Source organism: Eriocheir sinensis, chromosome 34, assembly GCF_024679095.1.
Source record: "Eriocheir sinensis breed Jianghai 21 chromosome 34, ASM2467909v1, whole genome shotgun sequence".
NCBI classification, from domain to species: domain Eukaryota; kingdom Metazoa; phylum Arthropoda; class Malacostraca; order Decapoda; family Varunidae; genus Eriocheir; species Eriocheir sinensis.
The window spans coordinates 14,176,103-14,192,162 of record NC_066542.1 but is presented as its reverse complement, the minus strand read 5'-3'; the positions used below and the strand labels follow the sequence as shown (position 1 = coordinate 14,192,162).

Below are 16,060 nucleotides of genomic sequence, written 5' to 3'. Positions count from 1 at the left end.
ATCAGGTTAACGCACCTTCAAAGAGTTGTCGGGGCTTTGTTTACCTTCCAAAACTAAGCGTGTCTGACTGCAAGTTCCTTTTTTGCACAATCAAATATTGCTAATAGATATTCTGCAAGTGATATATTTCATTCTAATTATCAAAACTAAAGCAAACAGTATACCCAAATCACGCCTAATAGCTGACAAAACGAGCTTAATGTTCCCTCTTTTCAATCATGTTATACTCCAGATAATCTAACAAGCGTCGTCCTTTTCTGCTGATTCCAGACGAAACTTAGCTTAGCCTTGCTTTATCTGTTTATCTAACCTACCCTAACTGTAGTCGCTCTTCGCATACCTAACTCAATATCAACCTAATCGGACATTATCAATACACTATAACCTACCATAAAGTTTACCTAATCCAGTGTTAAATTGACTTAAACTCCTCATTTCATTCTAGCAATAAAAACGAATACGAAAAAACATAAACCGAACACATAATAACAAATAATATTATAGTCTAGAACTGACAGAACGAGATCAATACTGCCCTTCTTGAATTACACATATTCGAAGAGCTGAAAGCAGTTCGGAAAAGCGACACTCGGGGCGCTGAGGTGGACGGTCACGTGGGCGGCACAAAACAGCGGCGGCACCAGCGACGGGCCTTGATTGCCTTGACGCGCCGCCCTCCACCGTGACAACCCGGCCACGCTCACTGCACGCCGCTGACCACGCTTTCTTCTTCTTGCCCTGACGTAAATAACATGACAAACATACGTGTGGATCTTTCCCCAAAGTCTGTAATACCGGGGAGACGGATGGCCACTGGTTACCTTCTTTTATTGACACTTTCTCTTCTCTTCTTATGGGATGTACTAACTGTGTGTGACTCTTGGCTGTAACACGTGTCTCAGTACTCAAGGAATTAACACTGGGAACCAAGCTTTTTCTTCTCTCTGTCTTAACCCACATGACAAGAGCCGCGTATCGTTGTGTTGACACGTTTGTTTTTACGTCGAAAAGTGAAAGGCCAGAACCAAGAAAACAAACACAGGTGAAAAAAGAAAACCACAAATAAAAACAGTAAAAAAACACTCAGTCTGCTACAGGAGTGAGTGCGTGCCTAGTGCATTTTATTGTTCCGAAAAAAAAAAGAGGAAAGTTTATGACGTATCCAAGGCTGAGCTAACACACATCGTAGAAAACAAAAATTGCAGAACGTACAGGTAGATTTGAGGCATACGCTATAGGTACCCGTGGCCTCGGTGCTCATCTCCGTCGCATTGTCGTATAAATCCATATAAAAAAAACAGTATAAGGCCAATTACGTCATCCAGGTACATTAGGCAATCAAACAAAAGCATCCAGGTTCTTTTACAGTCAAGGAAACAGCTCAAGGGCAAAAGAAAAGGAATCAATGAAAAAAAGCCCGCAAATCACTGCTCCTATATGAGTTGAGAGGAGTGGCCGAAAGAGAGGTGACTTTCGGCTACTTAAGAAGCTAATAATTCTCTAAGCCGACGGACTAATTGCGGCTCTTCCTCACACTCTGCACATGATGAAGGTTAATGAATGACCTTCCTACTTTCCCCGCTTCTGTAGCCACCCGATACAAAAACGTCAGGAGCTTTACTATACGAGGGACGAATTTCCTGTAAATACTCCAACTCTCCAGACACAGACACACACACACACACACACACAACTTCCCAGGTTCGAATCCTTCTCCAGTACTCTTTTCTTCCCACCTAGATTTAAAAGTATGTTCACTGTAGTTATGTAGAATGAGGAATTACAGTAGTAGTAGTAGTAGTAGTAGTAGTAGTAGTAGTAGTAGTAGTAGTAGTAGTTGTTGTTGTTGTTGTTGTTGTTGTAAAAGAAAAGAAAAAAGGAGGAAGAAGAGAAGAAAAGGAAAAAGAAAAAGAAAAGAAAAAGAAGACGACGACGAAGATGAAGATAAAAGAAGAAGAAGAAGAAGAAGAAGAAGAAGAAGAAGAAGAAATTACTGATGTTATTGATGATGTCGTGGGTACCTGTGATGCGCTAACTCCGTAGGTTTCCACTTCGTCCCTCGCACCGTAATCTGATTTTGCTACATATTCCCACCTTTTCGTACCCCCTTTCTCTCTTCCTCCCCTCGCAAATCGTATTATTTTTTTCTTTGGTGGTATCGTGCACACCAGACCCTTTCAATAAATATTCGTTCCTTGATGTTTTCCCTTTTTTTTTAATTAATTTCCTTTTCCTTCGTTTTTCTTCCCTCGCAAATACTTTTTTATACCTTGGTGGTAACAGATACACCGGATAAGCCCTTGCATAAAAATTAAAAAAAACATCCTCTTCCCTTGATATTTTTCGTACCCAAGCCATGTCGGTACCATCATCATCATCATCATCGCCATCATCATCACGAAAACTGGCTATCAAAGCAAGAGCTCTATTAAAACAACTATTCACTTAAAACAAAATAACGAGATCCAGTGGGCGGCGTACCATGAGACGCACTCCTTTCTTTAACGTATTGCTCTTTTACTTCCTAGGAACTTCAGCACTCTCAAAGCGGGATCACTCCAATACTCATGATTAAAAAGATGTTTTCTGCCTTGACGCGTGGGAGCGGACAAACGCGTGGGAGCAGACAGACACGTGCATGGAGGATAGCGAAAGAGACAAGGGGGCAAGGACAATAAGCAAAGCAAACGAGCAAGCCAAAAGCCGCAAATAATTAACGATATGGGCAAGGAATAGGAGGCAGGAATCAAACCAGACTAATGAAGCAAAGCGATGCAGGGGAGGTAGTAAAGAATGAAGGGAGTAAACCAAAGCAATAGAGCAACGGGACAGAAAACGATGAAGAAAGGACAAAAAGGCGCAGAAAAGGAGCAAAACGAAGCAAGGGAAGCAGAGACGGGAAGAAAGAAAGAAAGAAAAAGGGTAAAAAAGTAAGAAGGTCATGACGATGGTTCTCTGCGTCTCGTGTGTCATCCTTTGCTCTTCGCTCGCATTTCACGCGTCACCGGCCCATAGGTGTTTACATCCCGCGCCAGGTGTTCTGTCATGCCCGGAAGTGTATTTACAGGTAATTTGCGCAGGTGTGAGTGTCTGAATGTGTGTGTGTGTGTGTGTGTGTGTGTGTGTGTGTGTGTGTGTGTGAGCCCCGCCGCTACAGGCTACAGGTCCCGTTAGTGGTTGGGTTAAGAGAGGGACCTTCCGTTGTGCACAGTGGGTGAAGGTAATACCCAGGAATGTCCATCACACCCGACCCTTCCAGGAGTGTCCCATCCCACCCTGCCAGCCCTGCCCTGCCCTCTGTATACCTGCTGCACAGAGACATTCTTTTATCCTAACAAAAGCAACATGTATCTCTTCAGTCATACCGTTTTATTTCATTTTGTGTCTACATTGCCGTTATCCTAATGTGTGCATGTTTTTTTTTAATAAATGTCCTACATGCTACACGTAACGACCCATACCGATACGGCAATACCTGATACATTTACATAATATTCTGTGACACCTTAAGCCATGTACATTTTCCCACTTTTCTATACTTGCATGTCCTTCCTATCAATATTTTCTGCCACCCTCTCGTGCATTAGATAACACACATTACCTTGGAAGGATTATTTCTGGTCTGTGATGAATACTACCTGCAAAGACAACCTAAGCTATCTTAACCTAACCTAACCTAACCTAACCTAGCCTAACCTAACCTAACCTAACCTAACCTAGCCTAACCTAACCTAACCTAGCCTAACATAACCTAACCTAAGCTAACTTAACCTAACCTAACCTAACCTAACTCTGGTTTGTAATCCATTACTAACTGCACAGCTAACCCCACATATCCCCAATAACCTGACCTAAGCTAAGCTACGCAACTATCATACCGTATCACGCTCTAAAATTTCCAATACTAAGCAATTCTAACTTAACCTAACCTAACCGAACCAAACTCTGCTTTGTGAACCATAACTGCACAGCTAACCTAACATATCCCCACCAAACCTAACATAAACTAAGCTACGCACCTATCATACCACACAACGTTCTAAAATTTCCGAAACTAAGCAATCGTAACTTAACTTCTTTGTGATCCAATACTAGTAAACTGCACAGCTAACCTAACATATCACAGCCAAACCTAACCTAACCTAAGCTACACAACTATCATACCGTACCACGATCTAAAATTTCCCATTAGCCGACTTCACTCCGTCCCTTCCTCCCCTTCCTCCCCTAACGATTACATAACCCTCCAACCCCTACTTTATCTTACGCAGACCACCGCCTCCTGTCCCGCTACGGTGCCCTTTTCCACCCTCCCCGGCACCCACGACCCTTCTCTGCCCTTCTCTTCCCTCCTCTCCGTTCCACAAGGCCACGAGGGAACAGCCGCTCTAACAAAGCTTAAAATTAGAACATTAATCCACTGAACACCTAAAAAACGTAAAGTGGATTTTTGGAACGTGTGTGTGTGTGTGTGTGTGTGTGTGTGTGTGTGTGTGTGTGTGTGTGTGTGTGTGTGTGTGTGCACCTGGCTATATGCACAATTATGAGTTCTTAGCGTGATCCTCGTCATCATCCTTTGGCACAGAGCCGCAAGCCACTCAAGTGTTACGCATCTTCCACAGATATGATTCTCTCTCTCTCTCTCTCTCTCTCTCTCTCTCTCTCTCTCTCTCTCTCTCTCTCTCTCTCTCTCTCTCTCTCTCTGTATCTGTCTATCTATCTATCTATCTGTCTGTCTGCCTTTCTCTGCACCCCTTGACACCAACAAGCAACACAAACAACAGCAAAAAAACAACAACAGCAAAAAAAAAAAAAAAAAAACAGCAACATGAAAGCGATCGGAAGTCAGCGAGTGCACAGAATCAAGGTTTGCGCCCGTGTATATATTGATGGGTTTTTCCGCTCAGCACGCACACAAATCTAAAGCCTGTCACACACACACACACACACACACACACACACATACACACACCAGCGTTGCCAAATTATCGTACTCTGAACATTGTATTTATCATTTTTAGGCTCCAAGACTGTCGTAACCACACAAATAACGATAGAAAATTATAGTTATCGCTAAAACGGTTAAATATTGATGGTTTTCGGGTTTTTTTGCGAGAGTTATCGGCCAGAAACAACGAAAATTCAATGTGATGAGTACGATAGTTTGTAACAACACACACACACACACACACACACACACGTATACATACACCACCATCACCACCACTTCCACCACCCACTCCACCCGGTCCACAGTACAGAGCGCGGTATTGAGAGAAAAGGTCAGGTTCCAGGAAAAGGAAAAGTTGTGTTATTGCACGACATTGATATAGCCTGAGAAGTGGAGATAACGTTTTATGATGTTATGATGACAAGTTTTCTAATTAATATTGTTGTGAGATGGTTCTTTTTTTTTTTTTTTTTTTTTTTTAAAGCAAAGGAGACAGCTCAAGGGCACAAAAAAGTAAACATTAATAAAAAAAAAAAGCCCGCGACTCGCTGCTCCTAAAAAGAATCCAAAGAGGTGGCCGAAAGATAAGTCAGTTTCGGGAGGAGAGGTGTCCTGATACCCTCCTCTTGAAAGAGTTCAAGTCGTAGGCAGGAGGAAATACAGATGAAGGAAGATTGTTCCAGAGTTTACCAGCGTGAGGGATGAAAGAGTGAAGATGCTGGTTAACTCTTGCATAAGGGGTTTGGACAGTATAGGGATGAGCATGAGTAGAAAGTCGAGTGCAGCAGGGGCCGCGGGAGGGGAGGCATGCAGTTAGCAAGTTCAGAAGAGCAGTCAGCGTGGAAATATCGATAGAAGATAGAAAGAGGCAACATTGCGGCGGAATTTAAGAGGTGAAGACTATCAGTATGAGGAGGAGAGCTGATGAGACGAAGAGCCTTTGCCTCCACTCTGTCCAGAAGAGCTGTGGTGGAGCCCCCACATGAGATGCATACTCCATACGAGGCGGACAAGGCCCCTGTATATGGACAGCAACTGTGCAGGGAGAAGAACTGGCGGAGACGGTACAGAACGCCCAGCCTCGAGGAAGCTGATTTAGTAAGAGATGAGATATGAAGTTTCAGTTGAGATTTTGAGTTAAGGATAGACCGAGGATGTTTAGTGTTGAGGAAGGTGATAGCTGGGTGTTGTCAAAGAATAGGGATAGTTGTTTGGAAGATTGTGTCAGTGGATAGGTGGAGAAACTGTGTTTTGAGGCGTTGAAGGACACCAGGTTCATCTTCCCCCAATCGGAAATAATAGTAATGTCTGAGGCTAAGCGTTCTGCAGCCTCCAGCCGTGAGTCGTTAAGTTCATGAAGGGTGGGTCTTCTATTAAAGAAGTTGAATAATGCAGAGTGGAATCATCGGCGTAGGAATGGATAGGACAGTTCGTTTTGGAAAGAAGATCATCAATGAACAACAGAAAAAGAGTGGGAGATAGGACAGAACCCTGTGGGACACCACTGTTAATAGATTTAGGGGAAGAACAGTGACCGTCTACCACGGCAGAAATAGAACGGTCAGAAAGGAAACTGGAGATAAAGGTACAGAGAGAAGGATAGAAACCGTAGGAGGGTAGTTTAGAAATCAAAGATTTGTGCCAGACCCTATCAAAAGCTTTTGATATGTCCAGCGCAATAGCAAAAGTTTCACCGAAACGGCTAAGAGAGGATGACCAAGAGTCAGTTAAGAAGGCTAGGAGATCACCAGTAGAACGCCCCTTGCGGAACCCATACTGGCGATCAGATAGAAGGTCAGAAGTGGAAAGGTGCTTTTGAATCTTACGGTTAAGGATTGATTCAAAAGCTGCGGGCACATTGTTATTTCTTGGTGTGGACATGTTCGAGGAAAAGGAAAAAGTATGTTATAGTACGACACTGATATGGCCTGAGAAGTGAAGATATTTTTTTTATGATGTTATGACGTTTTCTAATTAATATTGTCGTGAGAGGGTTTGGCGGGCACATTTTTATTTCTTGGTGTGGTCGGGTTCGAGGAAAATTAAAAGTTGTGTTATTGTACGACACTGATTTGGCCTGAGAAGTGGAGAATTTTTTTTATGATGTTATGACAAGTTTTCTTATTAATATTGTCGTGAGAGGATTTTGCGGGCACATTTTTTTTATTTCTTGGTGTGGGTCTTGGCTAATAACATAATAAAAAAAGTTATTTGGGGGCCCCCCCCAAAAAAATAAAAGAATATATGGTAAATAGCTCTATGATAGTTCCTTGTGTCTTTTGTCCGTCTTTTGTATCAATCTTTTCACAACTATTAGACGAGCAAAGGCCCAAACAAGTAAATCAATATGCGGCCGATGTTAATAATCTATGAAAAAAAATAAAAAAAACGAATCTATGGGAAACAGCTTAGCAATAGTACCTTGTGTCTTTTGTCCATCTACGCTAGTAAGTTTTCCACAGTTATTAGCCAAGACCCACACCAAGAAATAAAAAATGTGTCCGCAAAATCCTCTCACGACAATATTAATAAGCAAACTTGTCATAAATGCATAAAAGAAATTCTCACTTCTCAGGCCTATCAGTGTCGAACAATAACACAAATTTTCATTTTCCTCGAACATGACCACACCAAGAAATAGAAATGTGCCCGCATTGGGCCACATTCTGATTTCTTAGTTTTACTTTTGTTCGTCTAATCTCTAATAGTAGTGAGATTAATACAAAAGATGATCAAGGAAATAATACGAGGCTATTTACCATATATATATATATATATATATATATATATATATATATATATATATATATATATATATATATATATATATATATATATATATATTGGAGATTATGAACTTGCGCCACATTTTAATTTCTTGGTTTTGACTTTTGTTCATCTAGTGGAAAAATTACAACAAGAGGTGGAAAAAATCACAAGAAACTATTACGAAGCTGTTTACCATACAGATTCGTTGTTTGTAGATTATTTGCAAAGTGAAGTTACACTCTACATACATACAAATAGACAGCTAACGGGAAAAAAAATGAACTTAAGAAAACCGCCGCCATAATACAGTTCCAACAAAGAGATTACAGAAGAAGTTCTGAAGTTGAATTCCGGCTATCGTAAAATTACAGAATAAAGAAAGAGTAGAACAGTGTGGCGTACGTTAGTTATCTATTGAAAAAAAAATCCTCAAGGAGACAATACAAATAGTTCCAAACAAAGGTCTCGTTCTCGTACAATAACAATAAAACAGAAGAGAACAAGGGCCAATGTGACGGTAATGAGCACTGAGGCGACGCGCAGTTATAGCGAAGAGAGAAGATAAGGCAAAAGGGAAAAAGGGAGAGGAAATACGAAAAGTTAAATAAATTATGCATAGTTTCTCTACAGTTAGAATTAGGAAAGAAGAAAAGGAAAGACGCGGAGAGGAACTCGCTTAGAACCTTACAAGTGTGTCGTGGGTTAGTTATGTGTCTGATATCTCGGCTTTTTTGTACGGAGCCTTCCTTTAAACGCTGCCTTTTACGACACGCACAGACCACGGACACACGGAGGCCATTATGCTTCCCGTGCGTGTCCAAGACCAAACACCAACAAAGATAATGATGGCAATGCTTTCTTCGTATTTGTTTCCATTCTGTATTTAAATCACGAGAGACGGTAAGGCGGTGATAAGCTTTACGGCGGGGGCATCACTTTCCACAATCCACAACGGCAGGATGACAAATAAGGAAAAAACATTAATAAACAAAACCAACAAAAGGAAAAAAAATATGAAATAAGAAAAAAAAAGAATGAAGGAAAGAACAAAACACAGAATACTGACCAATGAAACGAGTCAAACAGTAAGGGTTAAGGATAAGGAAGGGAGGGAAGGGGAGGAAACACAACGTAGCACTAATTTATGAGGAGGAGGAGGAGGAGGAGGAGAGGGAGGTCTGCAGCAGTAACTTAGAAGAGCATAAAGGTCGTCGGCAGAGTATGGAGGCAGTACTGAATTAACTGCCCCCATATATAAGTTACTAACCGATTCCCTTTCTATATAAGCCTGCAGTACCGTCCCTCCATCACCCTCTCTCTCTCTCTCTCTCTCTCTCTCTCTCTCTCTCTGGATGGTTGCACACATTCGGTACTTCCAGATACATATGGAAGGAGCGTAAGGGAAGGTCGTTTCAGTGAGGGTTTAACGGGAGCAACGACGGTATTGGGGTCGTTGTGGCTTTGCGTCTCTTTAGTTGTATAATTTTGTGGTTAACGTGACATTGCGGGGCTTGCTTAACCTACTTCGATGTCTTAATATTCTTTTTTTTTTATTTGTATATTCAGCGAGTCTAATGTAGCTACCGTACTTGATTTTTTTGTTTTCGTTTTGTTTGCGCCGCTAATCAACGTACTTTCGCAGCCGAACATCTGTAACTACACTGCTCAGAAAAAGAAAAAACGGAAATAAAAGTTGTTGCTGTTACTCAGAGCTAATCAAATATATTCATTCCAGTAAGTAGTAATGATGAGGAGAAAAATAATATGTTACTGTTACTCAGAGCTAATCAAATATATTCATTCCAGTAAGTAGCAATGATGAGGAGAAAAATAATATGTTACTGTTACTCAGAGCTAATCAAATATATTCATTCCAGTAAGTTGCAATGATGAGGAGAAAAATAATATGTTGCTGTTACTCAGAGCTAATCAAATATATTCATTCCAGTAAGTTGCAATGATGATGAGAAAAATAATATGTTACTGTTACTCAGAGCTAATCAAATATATTCATTCCAGTACGTAGCAATGATGAGGAGAAAAATAATAAAAATAATATGATGAGAAAAATACATGTTGCTGTGTTAAGAGCTAATCAAATATGATGAGAAAAATAATATGTTACTGTTACTCAGAGCTAATCAAATATATTCATTCCAGTACGTAGCAATGATGAGGAGAAAAATAATATGTTACTGTTACTCAGAGCTAATCAAATATATTCATTCCAGTACGTAGTAATGATGAGGAGAAAAAATAAAATATCGCCAAAAAATGAAGAAAAAAAAATAGTACTCTTCGTTATATGTCATCACAACTTTCCGTATTTTCCAGCGATCGCGCAACGGAAGAAAAACATACTCGTGAAATGATACGAAGGTGAGATCCAATTATCACACCTGGAAACGCTTAATTAGGTGAGCACACGGAACTACCTGAGCAGATGCGCAACCTACAAACCCTGTCCTTTGCCTTCTTTTTTTTTTAATATTAAGGGAAAGAAGTAGAGGAGAGTATCGATATTGACCACACTTTTGGCCACTCTTCTAAACTCCTTTTATTCGGTCAGTGATTAGCGGGCTATTTTTTTTTCTCTTCATAGTTATTTTCTTGCCTTTGAGCTGCTTCCTTTACTGCCAAAAAAAAAAAGAGTGCAGAAGCGTGAAAGATAAACACGTAGGTAGCATGAAGGGAGTAAGGAAAAAGATGTAGAGTGAGATTCGTTGGCTTCTGAACACTAAAGGAAAGAAGAAAGAGGAGAGGCATGAGTGGACGAAGTAGAGATAGAGGACGTGGGATGAAAGGAGAAAGAAAGAAAGTATAGCGAGAGGATATGAGAGAATCCTTGGCTGTTTGAATACTCAGGGAAAGGAGAAAGAAATGAAGCCAAATCGGACAAAGGAAAGGAAAAAAGGAGATGGAATGAAGGGAGTGAGGAAGAAGGTAGCGAATTTTCTGAAAACTGAAGGAAGCGAGAAAGACGGGGAGAGAAACCGAAGGAAAGGAAGAGGGAAGAGGCTCGGTAAACACGAAGGAGAGGAGGAACATAACAAGGACAGACGAGGGAAAGGAGGAAAAGGTCGGACGAAGTGAATGTGATGCAGAAGAACGAGGAAAACAGAGGAAAGAAAGGGAAAAGTTGGATGGAGACTAAAGGAGATGAGGAAGAGAACAAGGACAGAGAGATAGGAGGAAAAGGTAGGGTGAAGTGAAAGAGGTAGAGAGAAAAAGGAGGAAAACGAAGGAAAGAAAGGGAAAAGTTGGATGAAGACTAAAGGAGAGGAGGAAGAGAACAAGGACAGACGAGAAAAAGGAGGAAAAGGTCGGGTGAAGTTGGAGGTAGAGAGAAAAAGGAGGAAAACAAAGGAAAGAAAGAATATGGTGGGATGAGGACTGAAGGAAAGGAAGAAGTTGATAGCGAGAGCGGAAAGTAGGAAAAGGTAGGATGAAAGGATATGACGGAGAAAACTGTGAGTGAATACGATGGGAAGAAAGATAAGCGAGTAGGCATAAACGCGGCCACCAAAACGATTGTCCAAATGGGAGGAAATGAACTTGTGACGGACGTTTTTATTCCTGGATTTCGTTGAGCCATATACCGCTTTCATATGTGATCTACTACCGAGATAGAGAAGTACTAGGGACACTATCGTATTCAAGTTCTATTCTACCTGTCTATCTATCTCTATTTCTATCTTTCTACCAGTCTATTATCTCTATTTCTATCTATCTGCATGTCTATATATCTATTTCTATCAATCTACCTGTCTATCTATCTCTATTTCAATCTATCTACCTGTCTATCTATCTCTATTTCTATCTTTCTACCTGTCTATCTATCTCTATTTCTATCTTTCTACCAGTCTATATATCTCTATTTCTATCTATCTACCTGTCTATATTTCTATCTATCTGCCTGTCTGCTATCTCTATCTCTATCTATCTACCTGTCTATCTATCTACCTGTTTATCTATCTCTATTTCAATCTATATACATATCTACCTTTATTTCTATCTATCTACATGTCTATCCCCCCAGTCATAGCAAGACCAGACGCGTTCTCAACACAACCATCGCCTCCACAACAACCAATAGGGGGCAGGAAGGAGCCAACTATTACCTTCCCTTCTTGATTGTCATTAGAGGTTCAAGAGGGTTCAGGCTCACTAGTTCAAGTCTGCAACATCCCTTATGCCGTGAAATTGCCGTAGGGACAGACCAAGCGGGAGGGGGCAGGAGAAAGGAAGGAGTGGGTGAGGTAGGGAGGAGCGTGGGTTGGTGGGGAGTAGGATAAGGGAGGGAGATGGGATAAGTCTTTCAAACCCCTACAAGTCAAGTCTGGTAAGGACAGTTAACTCTCTCTCTCTCTCTCTCTCTCTCTCTCTCTCTCTCTCTCTCTCTCTCTCTCTCTCTCTCTCTCTCTCTCTCTCTCTCTCTCTCAGCACTTTACAAGGAGGTTAAGCAACATATCTCAGTTCGACTAATTCAATTCTCTCTCTCTCTCTCTCTCTCTCTCTCTCTCTCTCTCTCTCTCTCTCTCTCTCTCTCTCTCTCTCTCTCTCTCTCTCTCTCTCTCTCTCTCTCTCTCCTTCTTTTCTTTCCTCCTCTTTCTTCGTACTTTTATTCTAATCGTTTTCTTTTTCTCTTTCCTATTTCTAACTAAAAAGATACGATACATATTTTATTTCACGTTTCGCATTTTCTCTATTCCATCCTGCTATTTACATTTTCCTCCTTATCTTCTCTCTCCCTCTTCCAAATTCACTTTTCGTATCTCTCTCTCTCTCTCTCTCTCTCTCTCTCTCTCTCTCTCTCTCTCTCTCTCTCTCTCTCTCTCTCTCTCTCTCGTTCTTCCCTCCTTTACTGTATATTCCTCCATTTACTTCTTCTTTCATGTTTTCTTTCCCTCTTCCAAATTCGAACCTTGCCCCTCATTATATCTTTCACATCTTTTCCCAGTTGCATTTCTCCCATCATTTTTTCCCTCTTCCTCTCCTCCGCACACACACACACACACACACACACACACACACACACACACACACACACGAAGTCACTTACCGGGTCCTTCCAAGTGGGTTCCTTGTGATATCCTTCGCTGACTTATGACGCGGGCCTTCCCCTTCGTGACCCTCCTCCTCCTCCTCCTCTTCCTGTGACCTTCGCCGCTGCCGCTGACTCCTCGTGGAAAGCTTGTGACCCGAAGATGTGACCTGATGTGACCTCTCTGGGACTTGGCTGACTTCCTTCTGATGTGCTCCTTTGGTCTGTCTCACTCCTCACTGACTGAATGACCGACTAACTGACTGATGGACTGAGTTGCAATACCCGCACTGCAATTTCCGGCGGACTTATAGCGGACTGATGGACGTGAGTGACTGACTGACCCGTTGACTGGCTGACTCGTTGACTGACTCGTGGTGTGGCGTGATGGTGTGAGCGATTCGCCTAATAATTTTCCGGGGTCATACGCACTTAATAAAACCCAGTCCAGTCATATTTACATTTTCCGTCTTAGTCTTTCATTTTCTCTCGTTTATCTCTAGTTTTTTTTCTTTTCCTGAGGTTCTTTCCTTCTTTCTTTATCAGTTTATGCCGCTCTTCCTTCCTCCCTTTCTTCTTTCCTTCCTCTCTGTTATCGTCTTAGAGATTAGCGTTTTTTTTTTTTAATACTAGTCGCTTGCTTCTGTTCTTAACCCATATTTCTTCTCTTGGTTATATTTTTCATTCGACCCCGAAAAGCTTTATACAACAATCTTGAAAACGGTCAATGAACAACGACTTCAGACCGCAGAAATTAAGTTTAATACGATTGTTGATATCTTTATTACAGTTTTCTCCTTCTAGTCCTCATTCCCATGTCATTATATATTTTTTTCCTCCTCCTTTTCGTCTCTAAAACTATTTTCTTCCTCTTACGGACTTTGTGTATTTCTCTGCAACGACGTGAGGGAAAAAAATAATAAGTTAGCATGCGAATTTCCGATATTTTTGACATGTTGCAATGTGGGATATAACGTCGAGGGGAAGGAGGGAAAGGAAGGGTGAAAGCGGTGAGGGAAGGGAAGAGATGGGAAGGGAAAGGAAAGGAAAGGAAGAATATAAAGTAACCGTTAGGAATAAAATGAAGATAAGGAAAAAAATGTAACTTAAAATGAAAGGTTAAGAACTAGACCAAAAAAAAAAGGAGAAAGAAGGTCAATGAGGAGGTAAAGAAAGTGTAAGGAAAGGAAAATAAAATAAATGGAAGGGGAAAAACGGAGAAAGTAGTGAAAACATTTTGGAAGAGGGGAAAGAGAATGCAAAAGAGAAAGAGAGGGAGGAAGGAATAGGAGAGAAAGAATTATAGGAAACAGAAGGAAGAAGGGCAAATTAGGTTTCTGGTTCAAAGAAGAGAGAAAAAACGAGAAAGGCAAAAAGGGCAAAATCAGAGAGAATGAGAGAGAGAGAGAGAGAGAGAGAGAGAGAGAGAGAGAGAGAGAGAGAGAGAGAGAGAGAGAGAGACTTATGAGGGAAAAGGAAAAAAAAGTAGGGCAAATATGATGGATAAAAGAGAGGGACAGAGGAAGGACACGTGAAAAGAGGAAGAGGGGAAGGAGGACGAGGAGGAGGAGGAGGAGGAGAAGGAGGAGGAGGAAGGAAAAAATTGAAAGAGGATGCTGAAAGGGAGGAGGCGAAGGAGGAGAGGATGGTAAAGGATGAGCGGGAAAAAGTGGAGAGAATGAGAGGAAGGACACGTGAGAAGAGGGGAAGGAGGAGGAGGAGAAGGAGGAGGAGGAAAGAAAAAAAATGAAAGAGGAAGCTGATAGGGAGGAGGCGAAGGAGGAGAGGATGGTAAATGATGACCAGGAAAAAGAGGAGAGAATGTATGTCACAGACGTAAAAGTAAGGAAAAAGAAAACAGTAAATGGAAATAGTGAGGGAAAAAAAGGACGAAGCAAGGAAATAAAAAAAAAACGGAACAGGTTGAAACTAAAAGGGTTGAAAAGAAAATGGGGAATAGGAAATTAAGCTAAAAGAGGGAAAAGAAGCAAGGGAAAGGGAGGAGAAAATAAGTGCAAAAAAGGGAAAACTAAGATAAAGACAAAAGTTAACTATAAATACCTAATAATTAAATAGGAAAATAAAAAGGACACCAGCGAAGGAGGAACAATGGTAAAGGAATGGAGAAGATGAGGAGGAAAAAGATGAGGGTGTAAGAAAATGGATTAATAAAAAGTACGAGAAAAAGGGAAAAGGGAGAGACGGACTGAATGTGAAAAGGGAAAAGGGAGAGAGGGACTGAATGTGAAAAGGGAAAAGGGAGAGAGGGACTGAATGTGAAAGGGGAAAAGGGAGAGAGGGACTGAATGTGAAAGGAGAAAAGGGAGAGAGGGACTGAATGTGAAAGGGGAAAAGGGAGAGAGGGACTGAATGTGAAAGGGATAAAAGAAAATAACAAAAGCAATGGAAATAATACAATATGAACAAAGTTATAGAAAATGAAAACGAGTAATCAGAAGAGAATGCGAAAAATAATAATAATGGGAATAAGAATGAAAATGACAAATAAACTTACAGGAGACATTAATACTGGTGTAAGTGAATAAAGAGGGGAAAGTGAAGAAGGGCAGTAAAACATTAACAGGATGAGAACTTATACGCGTAAATAATGAGGAAACAAATGAAGTAAAGAAGCGAAGTCCAAGAACTCCAGATCACAAAACTAACAGAAAACAAAATCAAATAACGACCCCAGTAAAAGGAAAATAATAATACGTAAACAAACAAAAAAGGACGGTGGAAACAAACAAAATAAATAAAGGACAGACAGCAGAACGGAACAGAAATAAATATAAATGAAGGAACAAGATGAACAGCAACAAACACAAAAACTGGATGATGGGCGGATTATGCAAAGTTACGGCGGGGAGAGTGATGATAGAGAGAGAGAGAGAGAGAGAGAGGCACGGCGTGATAGGGAGGGAGCAGACAGACGGACGGACGGGAGAACTCAGTGAGAGAGCAATAGCGGGAGGAGCAACGTGACCCTTACTCCACCACAACAAGACGAAGACTGAGCCAGGCCAGCGCCACCACCAGCACTTCCCTCGACCACCACCACCACAACCTCCACTACCCAGCCTCCCTCCCTCCCTCCCCTTCCCATCCCATCCCCTCCCCACCTCAGCATCCCCCTCCTCCTCCTCCTCAAATCCACCTCTCCCCACCTCCTCCCACCAGTTTCTCTCCCCTACCCGTTTCCTCTCTCTCTCTCTCTCTCTCTCTCTCTCTCTCTCTCTCTCTCTCCCTCCTCCCGTCACATGCATACCACCATCCCTTCCACACTTCCACCACAT

General features: G+C 41.5%; 1 protein-coding gene across 7 annotated transcripts in view; it reads right to left on the bottom strand.

Annotated features, from left to right (window-relative positions):
* The window catches only part of LOC127007117 (cardioacceleratory peptide receptor-like), a 225,639-nt gene extending 209,875 nt beyond the window's left edge, over positions 1-15,764 (bottom strand). For all 7 annotated transcript variants that reach the window (XM_050877743.1, XM_050877741.1, XM_050877744.1 and 4 more), the window contains exons 1-2: positions 15,707-15,764; positions 12,783-13,657 (exon numbers count right to left, since the gene is read on the bottom strand). The gene's annotated coding sequence lies outside the window, so the exon portion shown is untranslated. The remainder of the gene's footprint in view (positions 1-12,782; positions 13,658-15,706) is intronic.
* Positions 15,765-16,060: the final 296 nt, after the last annotated feature.